We start from the raw sequence: 12431 nt of genomic DNA, 5'->3' as shown, positions 1-12431 counted from the left end.
TATAACTTTATATGTATGTATATGTATATATATATGTATGTATGTATATGTATATATATACACACATACACGCACATATATATATGTATATCTATATATATAATATATGCCTTACTGTTGAATTGTACACCTGAAACTTACTGGATTTTATTAATCAATGCAACTATAATAAAAATAAATTAAAAATAAATTAAATTTTTAATAGAAAAATTGTAGGGGCCTGAACATGGAGACAAGGACTTCTCAAATATTCATTCATTTAAATAAAACAAAGAATGAAGAAGAGGTTAGAGGTTATTTTTGCTCTAAAGATACAAGAGATGCCTCTTAGAACTCCTTAGAGAGAAAAAGGTTCCTTTAGAAACCAGTGCACTTACAAATCATATTTTGTAAATGTCTTGCCTAGCCTTCTTTAATATAAGGACATGGAGTTGAAAATATGGTATTTATTTCTCAAGAGTTTATTCACTCCTACTACTAATCCTACGCTTGAGTCAGCATAGAATACATGCCATAAGACCTCTAAAGCACAACAAGATATTTAGCATATTTTGGCCTTTCTAAAAAACTAAGTCAGAAAGTCAGAAGGTAGGAATGTACTGCTGGAACCTGAGAAAAACATGTATGAGCGTGCTAGGGAGCTATTAAGTAGAAAGTATAGACAAGAAGGAAAGCTTTGAGGAAAATGGGCAGAGATTGTTACAAGTCACATTTGTGAAGACATTTCAAATAAGTCTGGATTTAGCTCTGAAAGTCACGGACGGCATAATTCACAAATTTACAATTATCATTTTAGCTTTGCCTACCAGTAAAGGGAGTAGCTGGCAGAATCGCATTGGGCCCTAAGGGAATGTGGGAAAGAAAATCAGTCATTGAGAAGGGTTTCATTTTTAGTGTTCAGCAGCATTCAGACCCAAAGTTCTGTTGACATTTCTAGCTTGGGAAGGGAGGGTTTCCTGAATTACTGCTAATACCCGTTCCACCCACTCTGAATCTGGTCTAGAGACCTATGTTTCCCAAAAAAGTACAAAATACATTTCATAAATCTCATATCTGGTGTCTTTGTTTAAAAACACTCAAGTTTCATTTACTTTTGCTAGTATACTTGAGACCAACTCTATCTACATCATTAGCACAGAACTCAAATGCCCAAAGTAAACAGTATTTACCAAACAGTGGTCTTGAGGGAAAATGCAGATAAACAATGAGGAGGGACCTAAATAACCTAAAAACAAAGTACTTAATAGGTCTGGTCCTCAGTTTCTTCCTCTAAACAATAAGAGGGGAAAAAAAAACCAAAACTGTCCCTTAAAAGATTGTGGTGAACATGAAATAAAATGAGGTAACATACAACAATCTATCAAGAGCAATACCTGGAACATGACAGGTATTCAAAACACGTTATGTTCCTTTTTTCCCTTTCCCTCGGGTCTTGTTTTCTACAATTTGTGGTATTCTCACTCCTCCCCCATTTGGTGTTTGGAACTTTTTGCTGAATTTATGATCTCAGCTTATAAATGTTTATATGCAAATTCCAAGTGATAATTTCCATTTTCTGAGAAATATATTTGTTCTATTTTTCTTTATAACCATAGTCTGTTAGATGGACTAAGGACTAATAGTCCCACAAATATCAATGGATGAAGAAGAAGACTTAAGTTGATAATAAAAGTCAACAGCAAGAAATAAAGGTTACTAGAAAAAGATAGTACTATTGAAGTCAAATACTATCAAAAAAAGGTTGAAAAGACCTCTGAATAAGAACATGGGTCGGTAATAACAATATTCATATGGTATTTTATTTGATCCTCACAAGATCCATTTTACAGTTAAAAATATTGAGGTTTAGGAAGAAAGTGTCTTGTCCAAGATTGTTCAGCTAATAAATTATTAGAGGAAACAAAGTTAGAATCAAAGACTTCTGACTGTTAATCCTATATTCTTTCTACTGCACCATTCTATACCTAGTGAAGATAGAACTCACACTATAAAGTCGAAAGTTTTAGAAAAAGTGGAATCATTGAGATAAAATAAATTAGAGGTTTTAAATGCAAGAATAAAAGGCAGGGTAATAGCAGAAAGATTCAAATTTAGAAATGAGAAGACCTAAGCATAATGAAAAGTTTAAAGGCTAAATTCTTTTAAAGCAAAGGTAGTTTGGTTCATGCCCTAATAAATGGAAAGGATTTTCCAAGAGCCCCGCATTCCAAAAGAGCACACTGTAAAAATCCTCAACTGACACCTCAACATCATAACAATCAAATATAAAACAATGGTTTCCGAATCAATCAGAATTATCACAATGCTGGGACCAGAAAGAATCCAGAGATCATTTCCAGTATCATATCTATTAGAGTAGCACTATCCAAAAGAAACATAATGCAAGCTATATATGTAATTTTAAATTAGCTAGTAGCCATATTTTTAAAAGTAAAAAGATGTGAAATTAATTTTAATAATATATTTCACTTAACCAAGTATATCCAAGATATTATCATGTCAACAAATAATCGACATAAAATAATTTTTAATGAGATATTTACATCTTTTTTCTGTACCAAGTCTTCGAAATCTGGTGTGTGCTTTATGCTTACAGCACACTAAATCTGAACTAGCCACATTTCAAGTTCTCAATAGCTGTATGTAGCCAGTGGCTTCCATACTGAACAATGCAGTTCTAGATAACCACAAAAGCAACTACAGCCTGCATATGTTAAGTCACTTTCTGAAGATTAAAATTAAAAGGGTGGTTAGTAGAATGTGTGATATAACTTTCTTCTCTTCATACTTGATACTCCAAAACTTAATATAAATCTATAGTAAGGATCTGGTTATGGATCAACTGAACCCAGTAAGACTATGGTTACAGATGCTTTTTTCTTTCTTTTCTTTCCTTTTCTTTCCTTTTCTTTCCTTTTCTTTCCTTTTCTTTCCTTCTTTCCTTCTTTCCTTCTTTCCTTCTTTCCTTCTTTCTTCTTCTCTCTCTCTCTCTCTCTCTCTCTCTCTCTGTAGTGCTGGTGTATAATTTTCGAAGGGGCTTTTCTTCTAACGATTATAGTCAAGAAGGAAGCAATCACAAGTGACCTTTCCAAAAGAAAACTGATAGGTAACCTGATACAGCAAGTTTCATGAAAAGTACTTTATAATTGAGAGTTCACATAAGAGAAACAGAATTGAGATTTTTACAGATATTCTTTTAGGTTTACATGATTTGAATATGAGAAAAATGAAGTTTCTCAAAAAGAAAAAAAAAACTTGTGAGAATAATGATGGCTGATAACTTTCCAGAAAATATCATTTCATTTATGACATTATGAAGAAAGCTATGAAACTTAATTTTAATAATAAACAGAAAAGCTTGATAAGTAGTATAAGTCAAAACTATATGTGAAACTGCTTACATTTTGGTGAATAAAATTAAAAAGGAGTCTGTATCTTCACAATAGACGTTGTAACTTCTGAATTAGAAGCCCTAAGGAAACATTCTTTTGTTATATACTGTCTTAGAGACAGCCTACTGAATTCTATTGATTTAGCTAATTGACATTAGAAGTAATTTTATTAAACACATATAGTCCTTCCTTAAAACTACCCTTTTCAAAGCAAATTTCAGAATCCATAATCCTATTAACATAACAAATTCAAGCATAACTAGCATTTTTAACATGAAAATCTAAGTAAAATTCTTAGAAATGTTAAATTCTTAGAATTTAAACTGCTTAAGAAAGACCAGCATAGGCATTTTAACGAGAATTGTCTTTTCAATCTAGATGTTATCTGAAACCTAGACTTCTAAGAGAAAAATCTCAAACAGCTGGAATCCAGATTAGAAACACAAAATTAATCACTTCTGACTGAAAGCCACTCTCGAAAGGTTTAATCGGGTTTCCACAAGCAACAAAATAACAAAACAAATAAAGAACATTAACAACATTAGTCAACTGGTTTTATTGTGTGGCAAAAGTAAAAATACAATAGCAAAGAAGAGACAGAAGAGAATTCTTTGTGAAATCCACGATCATCCATTCTCTATCTTTGACCCTTAAAGTCAGCATTTTGTTCCTAATACACTCTTGTAATACGGATATAGGTGTTCTCATTCTAGTTTCAATCCTTAAATCATTTACTAGAAACTTAAGTCATCTAAAATGTAACAGCTGATAGTGTATAATAAACAGGTCATATAAATATTCATACTTAAACTATCTTTTAAAAAGAGTAGGTACTCAATCTCCCTGGAAAGTAAACAAGAATTTACCTAGCAATCCTGTATTCCACAGCACATTGTCTTAAAGAGAAATAAGAATACTGATCATAACATTTAGTTTCATGTATTATTTAGTTTCGTGTATTATTTTTTGAAATGTATATCATGCATAAAATTCTTTATTTTGTGAAAAATTTTCATGTATCACCAAAAGCAATCATGAAATCCAAGCTGTGAATAAAATAAGAAATAAGCTATGTAACTATCTGAAGTTTACTATTATGTTCAGTGTATGCAGGGGGAGGAGGGGGGTACATTTTCCAGAAAAATATTTTTCCTTCAAAATACGTTTTTTCTTTTTCTTTATAATAAAATTCCCACAACCCTAAGAAATCAGATACAGCATGTCTTCCATTCTCTAAAAGGGGGTATACGAGAGTGTTCAATAATCATTTTTTCCCTATAAACTTAAAGAAATAAAAGAAATAGATGAGAATTTTTTCATCTACCCCTTCTGCACACAGGAAACTAGAAGTTCAATTTAAAAATACTGCTTTTTATTAACCTGTTAAAAATATAATACATTTTATGGGACTGTATAATTAGACATTTTATAGAAGAGTTTACTCTTATTGAAAACTATAGCAATCATGACTTATGACCCTTCTAATTTGTTTTTTTTGTATTACCCTTACTATATGCCATGAGAGACAAAATATCCCATTCTACTCTTTCACAATTCTTGTCTTCATAAATTCTTAGTTCAAAATGTGCTGATAAAATCAATATAAAAGAACAGTCTGAAAAGATGTGGATACCAAGGATGGTGTTTCACAGACTGCTAGATACTTACCCAATACCCATTCTCCCTTTCTACTTTAGTAACAGAATCTAGTTAGGCATGTTGCTATCTAGAATATAAGCCCACAGTTCTCAGCTCGTATGGCCATATAACTACGTTCTAAATAACGAGATGAGAACAGGAGAGTGTGTGGTGGGGGAGGGAGCAGGGGTGAGTGGGGGGGCAGGGTGGGTCTTTGTCTAAAGAAAGCTGATTTCAATAGGTGGCAGCTCTTTTTCTTTTTTCGCCATTCACCTTCCTTCTGGCTTATAAGACAGATATGATGGCTGGAATTCCAGCAGCCATCTTAGTACAGGAAGTGAACTCAAGAATAAAATTTATTCACAAGGGTGGTGAAACTGATAGTAGGTTAGAACACAATGACTATGGAGTTACTATATCAGCCCTGGATTGCCCATCTTGAGTCCCGTTTTATATAAAAAATAAATTTCTCTCATGTTTAAGCCACTGTATTTTGGATTTTTCAATCTTAAACACTAAAACCAATCTTAAGTAATCCACAGAGGCTAAGAAAATGAAACAATGTAGGAAAGGAAGTTTTATTTTTTATTTTTTATGGGTCACATTCTTCCACACATCACAAACAGTAGTGTAACATAATGGTTAAGAGCACAGACTTTGGATTCACACAGCTGTGTCCAAGTCCTGGCTCTGCCACTTTTAGCAAGTTAGCTAAACCTAGAGAGGTTTACCTCAGTTTATCCATCTGTAAAAATGGGATAACAAGAATGGTACCTACTACCCTCACAGGGTTGTTTTGAGGATTAATTAACATATGTTAAGTACTTAAACAGTGTTTGGCACAATGTAAGTGTTATATGTATGTTAGCTATCATGATTACAACTGATAATTCTAATAATAATAAATAGCCTTCATTATGTATTTACATTTCAATACTAAATAGATTTAAAGAAATTGCTGAACACAAAGAGATTTTCTCAAACATTCACAGGGTCCAACATTGGAATATGGGTACAGCCAAATATATCTGTTTAATAAGAGTCAATTTACTTCACTAGGAAATTTTAGAAAATATTTCCAAGAAAGGCTAATGACTTCATTCAATAAGAAAATAATTTTTATTTAGTTTTATTACTTAATAGATTAAATAAATTATTATTTTAAATAGAAAGAAATTGTTATTGTTATATTTATAAATTCAGATAATTTATAAATGTGATCAAATTATCAACTCAAAGACTATAAAACTTTGAAGCATTTTAAGCAATATCACACATTTAGCAAATTTAATTCCAACAAGTACATAATCAATCTATCACATTTACAAATAGAATTATATCATCCTTAGACAGTAAATGTTTTGTTTGACTTACAAATTTTGCACTGATTTCACCCATAGTTCTGACTATTTCTCCCATCATTCCTAGTACTCTTGAACTCATCTCATTGACACTGAGGGTATTAAACTCCATCTGCAATATGTATACTCCAACCCAAACACCAACATACATGAAAACCAAAGGATATGGACATAATAGTAGTGTTGCAATCAACTTTTTATTGTTGCTCAATAAATAAATCACATTTACTGAGTACATTTTGTTTTACCTTGTTCTATGATCTCAACCCTATCTGAAAAAAGTTTTGATGTTTTTGTTTGTTTTTGTTTGTTTGGTGTTTTGCCTCTTTACCTCTAGTAAGAACTAGCTGTCCCTTAGAGATACATATACCCTGCAGCCATCTCAAACTAAGGTTGATTATACCACATTCTTCCTTGCTTGCTATTTCTAGCTTTATACCATTATCTCCAATTCTTTAGTAAAGATCCTGATCATTTGAGGCTCATGCCTTTGAGATTCAGTCATACCACCCTCTTTGTATCCTCATGGCTGTTGCATGTACTAATCAATCTCTCTGTCATTCTCTCTTATTTATCCAAGGCTTTGGAACTTAATTCACAGTCTTTCTCTCAATTCCAAATCCTTCCATTGTTCTGGGTGACTTCAACATCTACATGTGTGATCCATTTAGTATTGTGGCCTTCTCAACGTCAGTAACTCCATTTTTCACTTCAACCATCTGCTTCCATAGTTACTACCATAATCTTGTTATCCTAACTGCTCTTGAATCATGTATTCAAGCAGCTCACCTTAAAATCACATTCTCCTCTTCTAATTCTTTTGATGAACTACTCCCATAATGAAGGTTCTCTGGCCTCTTAAGAGACCTCCCTTCCCATCTAACGATGCTTTCTTTCTTCACTAACCTTCTTATCCACAGCTTAAATTCCATGACCCTAGAAAATACTTTATTACCCTAAACTCCCTTCCCCAATCAGTCCTTGCATCACCTCCACTGGAAAACCTGAAATCCTGAATGATATTAACTAGTTTCTCCATATCTATAATGAAGCAAGTACATGTTGCTAGGGAAAATTACAAAACAAAATACGACCACCATGCTCAAATGGATCCTGAACACAGCTATCCTACCATTTTACTCTGATTTATCAAAACAAGCATTTCAAATCCTCTGAATTCTGTTCAGGCCATTTACTCTCTAGCCTTAGTTTCATCAAAGATGCTACCTTCTACTTTACTGGAAAATATAAATGCTAACACATATGACTTTCCAATGGGAAGCTAAGAAGATTCATGTCTGATAGCTTCTGCTTTACACCATTTTCTTTTTCTTCCCTCCAATTACAGTAGATAGTAGTTAAATCTATGAACATGGGGTAAATGTTTACAATAAGAATAAAGAGAGAGACAAGAAGAGAGCCTAGAATCGATTTTTAAAGAATTCTAACAACTGATGACTGAATAGAAAAGAATAAAGCTTTAAGTTAAACTACAAATTTTAACTGAAAACAAGTCAGTTACATTGTGTGTGTGTGTGTGTGTACATTCACACATTTCAGCTACATTTTATGTGTGTGCATATACATTCACGTACACACACATATATTTATACAAGAAACTGGTTTGAAAGGCAAAGATAACTCTAGTGTTTTCCAACAATATTAAACATTAGTCCTTTGATAGATGAAATTTAGCAATGTTATTATTACTAAAGTCCAAAGAGATCTTTTCCCCTGTGGAAATAAAATAATCTACTTGATAGAACTTTACTAGCCAAGGGTTGGAGGAGAAACATGAAATTATTACCCTTTGTAGACATAAAACTTTCTAGTTGGAACAAAGATAGGTCTTGCTCATCAAGAGCATATGTAGACTTAAGATCCCTAACTATAAACAGTAGGCTTCAGGCCTGGGTGGTCTGTATTATGTCCAATAATATATAAATTGGATTATCTTCAAAATAAATATTTCCTTTTTCATTATTCTGAGTCATGGAAAAGTTTGAATCTTTGTTCAGAAACAAAGGTTTTCAGTAAAACCTTTTAGCTTTAAGTCTATATATATTCAATAGATAGTTCAGGATACTACTTCTCATTAAATGCATATAAAAAGGTCTTAAGTGATTTTCTCAGTATCTCAAGAAATGTTCTCAGTAAACTGGGAATATGCTTAATGAGAAGTAAATCCTCTCTATGCATACAATGATCGCTGATATCTTTTGCATGGTGTTTAATAACAGCTATGACCCAAAGGATGAAATAAACTATAAAATACCCTATGCTCCTGTTTTTATCTCAGAGATAATTTATTACTGACTGTTTGGCAAACTAAACGAATCACCTAAAAAAACTATTTTAAAGTCGAATGTCTTTCATTTTCTTTTAATATTAGATCAAAATGAGAGCTAATTAGGTTAATAGGTCCTTAAGAGAATAACATTATTTTATAAACAATGCATACCAAATATTTTCAAGAAATCTTCAGATCCTTATGAAAATTTGGTCTAAGTTAAGGAAAAGTAGTATTCAAGGGAAGTGAAACAGATTTTTTTTTTCTGGAAGATGAGGAGAAAACATCAAGGAGTAATACACTCTATTTATGTACAATATGGCAAATGGCTCCATGAAATCATCCAAAGAATTGTTTTTCTCTCTCAGGATCAAAAGAGTCCAGTATTCTTTATGCATGATAGGAACTTGGTCTGACTCAGGATTTGTTTCCATACCTGCTTAATGAGTTGGCCAGAAAATATTCTAAAGTCATAACAAAGACATATCATCAGAGTATAAAGATTCCAACATCATCATGACCAGATGTGCAGGACTAAAAATCTTGGCTTCTAACTGGGTTTCTCACTATTGGTCCATAAAATCAGCATTAAATATTATTTGTTCTAGCTCTAAATTTTCTCCTTCTAAAAGAGCTGATCTAAGTGTGAAACACTTTCTCTATGGAAAGTTAATGAACATCATGAGAAAATGTTTCAGCTGCAACTGGCTATTTTCCAGATACTACAGATGGACTCAGATGTTCACTCAACTCCTACATAATTCCATTCTCAGAACCACAGTGGTTGAATACTAACACTTTTTTTCCCTATACAATTAATATCATACTTTTTATTTTATTTTATTATCTAAATGACAGAAAATTTCACCTTAGACTTTTAATACTGTAATTTTGCTAATAACTAGGAATTTGTGACAAATACTGTAGCCATCTTGTAACTGTAAAAATATTTATTATATTGGGAGAAAATGGGTAGGAAAAAAAGCTATGTGTTATTAATATTGAGGAAAATAAAATTTAGCTTGAATTTGAATCCATAATTATGCTACTATTACGGAATACATTAAGTCTAAATTAATAGAAATTCAATGTTAGAGACAAAGAAAATGCACATTTTAAGGAAAAAAAGTACAATTTAAAAATATAATAAAAAATAAAGAACGCATGCTATCATTTCAGTTATTCTAGTTACAATTTGAAAAACAGAGCATTTTCTTTTCTCCCCTTATTAACAGAAGGCATGAGTATGCATTACAGAAACCTTTCACATACACGTCATAAATTTTTAAGTTATTATTTAAACATTAGTGATTCCTTTAGAAAACAAATATCTCATCAACCCTTGAATTTGTCCATTCTGGAAAAGCATATGTTTTCTATTATGAATTTCTTAAAGGTTAGTATTCTTTAATACCTATGTCACTCATACTCTCCTGTTTATTATTACATAAAATCTTGGTATACAAAATATACCATTAAATTCTGTATAATTCACTGTCATTTTATATGCTAATCAAGGGTGGCATTAACTACCAAAAACTCCACGTTTTGATTATAAGGCTGTCTCACTCACAGTATGAAATCCAGTTCTTATATGGCATGAAATTCATAAAAATAATATAAGCCTACTCCAACATAAAGCAAGACTACTTCTAAGACTAAGCTAAAGTTTGTTTTAAACTTTTTTATGTTGACATTTGTCACCAAAGATATTTCAAGTATGTATAACTAAATCTATCAATTTTGTCACTTCTACAGAATCAATAACATATACAAAGTCTCCTTACATAGACTAGTTTAAATCTGCAATTGTGGGATATTTTTTTAACCTCTGCTGCAATTTCAGCTGAATAATGCCTCTTCTCTCACATGTCAAAAGTATTCAGGGAGCCCTAAACAAGAAACAAGAATCTTTCAAATATAAGACAATGGACAAAATAGGATTCAATATGAGAAAGCTGCTTCAAAAACAACTTTTTATTATCAGATGATCATGAGGCAAACATTATCTTGATAACTTACTGCAGTAGAAAATTTATAATCTAATATCTATCTATTCATACAGTAAGTCACTATGTGCAAAAAGTAATATCTCTATAATATTAAATATGCAGAGTTTATATACTTAACTATGAACATGAGAATTATATCGCTGAACTAGAGAAGAAATTCAATCTAATCTACTATTATTGAGGGCCTGTACCATAGAAAGATATGTGGACCTTTTTTGACAGGGTACTTTAGTAAGCCTTTGGAATAAAAATAAAGTGCTCATACCATGCAAGAAACTAGAAGTCTCATGAATTTTATGTCATATTAAGGAAAACAAAGGCATTTAACAAAGAGTACTATTCACAAGAAAAGGAATAGTGTCATTTCTTTCTAAAATCATATAGAAAAAAAGAAGGTATTCTTTTCTCAACAAATGCAGTTAACTCTGATATTTTTAGCATCTTGTAAATTATAGTCACAGAGCTAAGCATTTAATATGTCATCCCAATACATGATCTCATATCTTTACATCATCAGTAGGCATTTTCCTGTCCATTTCATCGGTAATAAAATAAAGCCAAAAGGAATAAAGAACTTGCTCAAGATTAAGCAGCTAGCAAGTAGTACCCATTTTCACAACTCTGTAGGCAAACTGTTTCCATCAACTGAGCTGCTTTCACTCCCAAAGTTCAAAACATGAAAAGCAAATGCTCATCTAGGCAAATCATAAGTGGCAACGATTAGTTGTCTATTATGAAATACTAGTAATCTTAATCTACAGTTTCTAACCTTATTTTATCTTTCTCTCAGGACCTATACTGTTCAGTGGTGGTAAACAGCTACTCTTGCTATTATGAGGCCTGGGGTGCTCTATGAAACCCAAAGGTTTTACCGCCTAACAATGCCTGCTCCCAATGTTACTCCATAAATATACTTGTTAAAAATTTATCTTCTAGATTCTGACATGCCTTGTAAGTATCGCTTTCTCATAAAATATATTCCAGGGTATTCAAGATTAATTTTGAGTTAAAGAACTATCATAAGTAATTTTTGTTTTCTAAAGGTAAAATCTTCATTCACAACAGGTAAAGATTTTGCTTTATTCACATTAACCTTGCACACAATTTTTGAGTAGTTCTGTATCACTGAAGATTCAGTTTTGCAGCAGAAAGGAACAGGCCCCAAATCTTAGTGGAATACAGTGAAAGTTTATTTTTACCTCAAAGTGCTAGTTCAGCAGCAGGGCTCTGTTCATTGTAGTCACTCAGGAATCCAGGCTAATTGATGCTCCATCTTGACACATATTTCCTCAATCAACAAGACAGCAATAGGGGATATGGCAACTGATACATGGGCTCTTAAAGCTTCTGCCCAGAAGTGACATACATCACATTCCTTTGGCCAAAGATAGTCACATGGTCACACTTAGTTAGCTTCAAGTGTCAGTGAAGTACACTTCTAACCATGTGACCCAAGGGTGGAGAGAGCAATCTGGAAATATTTGATGATTAGCACTAATGACAACCATAGATCTTACAACTGAGATAAAATATCTTCCTCAACAAAAATGGCACAATCTCCACAGTTTACTGAGTACTGAAAGGGGCCTTGTCATCATTGTCTCCAATCCTGAACACAATCAGCAAAGGAGAAATTATTGATATTGTATGAATGATGAAAAAGGCTACGAGAGATTAAAATGTTCAAGGTTGCAGAACTAGCATTGGTGAAAGTTTAATTTGAATTCAGATTAGTCTA

General features: G+C 32.3%; 1 protein-coding gene across 7 annotated transcripts in view; it reads right to left on the bottom strand.

The window, feature by feature from the left end:
* Positions 1-12431, bottom strand: part of TMEM135 (transmembrane protein 135) — a 256996-nt gene that overhangs the window by 43027 nt on the left and 201538 nt on the right. The window lies entirely within an intron of this gene.

The sequence above is a fragment of the Pteropus medius genome, unplaced genomic scaffold, assembly GCF_902729225.1.
Source record: "Pteropus medius unplaced genomic scaffold, Ma_sr-lr_union100, whole genome shotgun sequence".
Taxonomy (NCBI): domain Eukaryota; kingdom Metazoa; phylum Chordata; class Mammalia; order Chiroptera; family Pteropodidae; genus Pteropus; species Pteropus medius.
The sequence above is the reverse complement of the archived record's forward strand: the minus strand, read 5'-3'. Positions and strand labels throughout refer to the sequence as shown.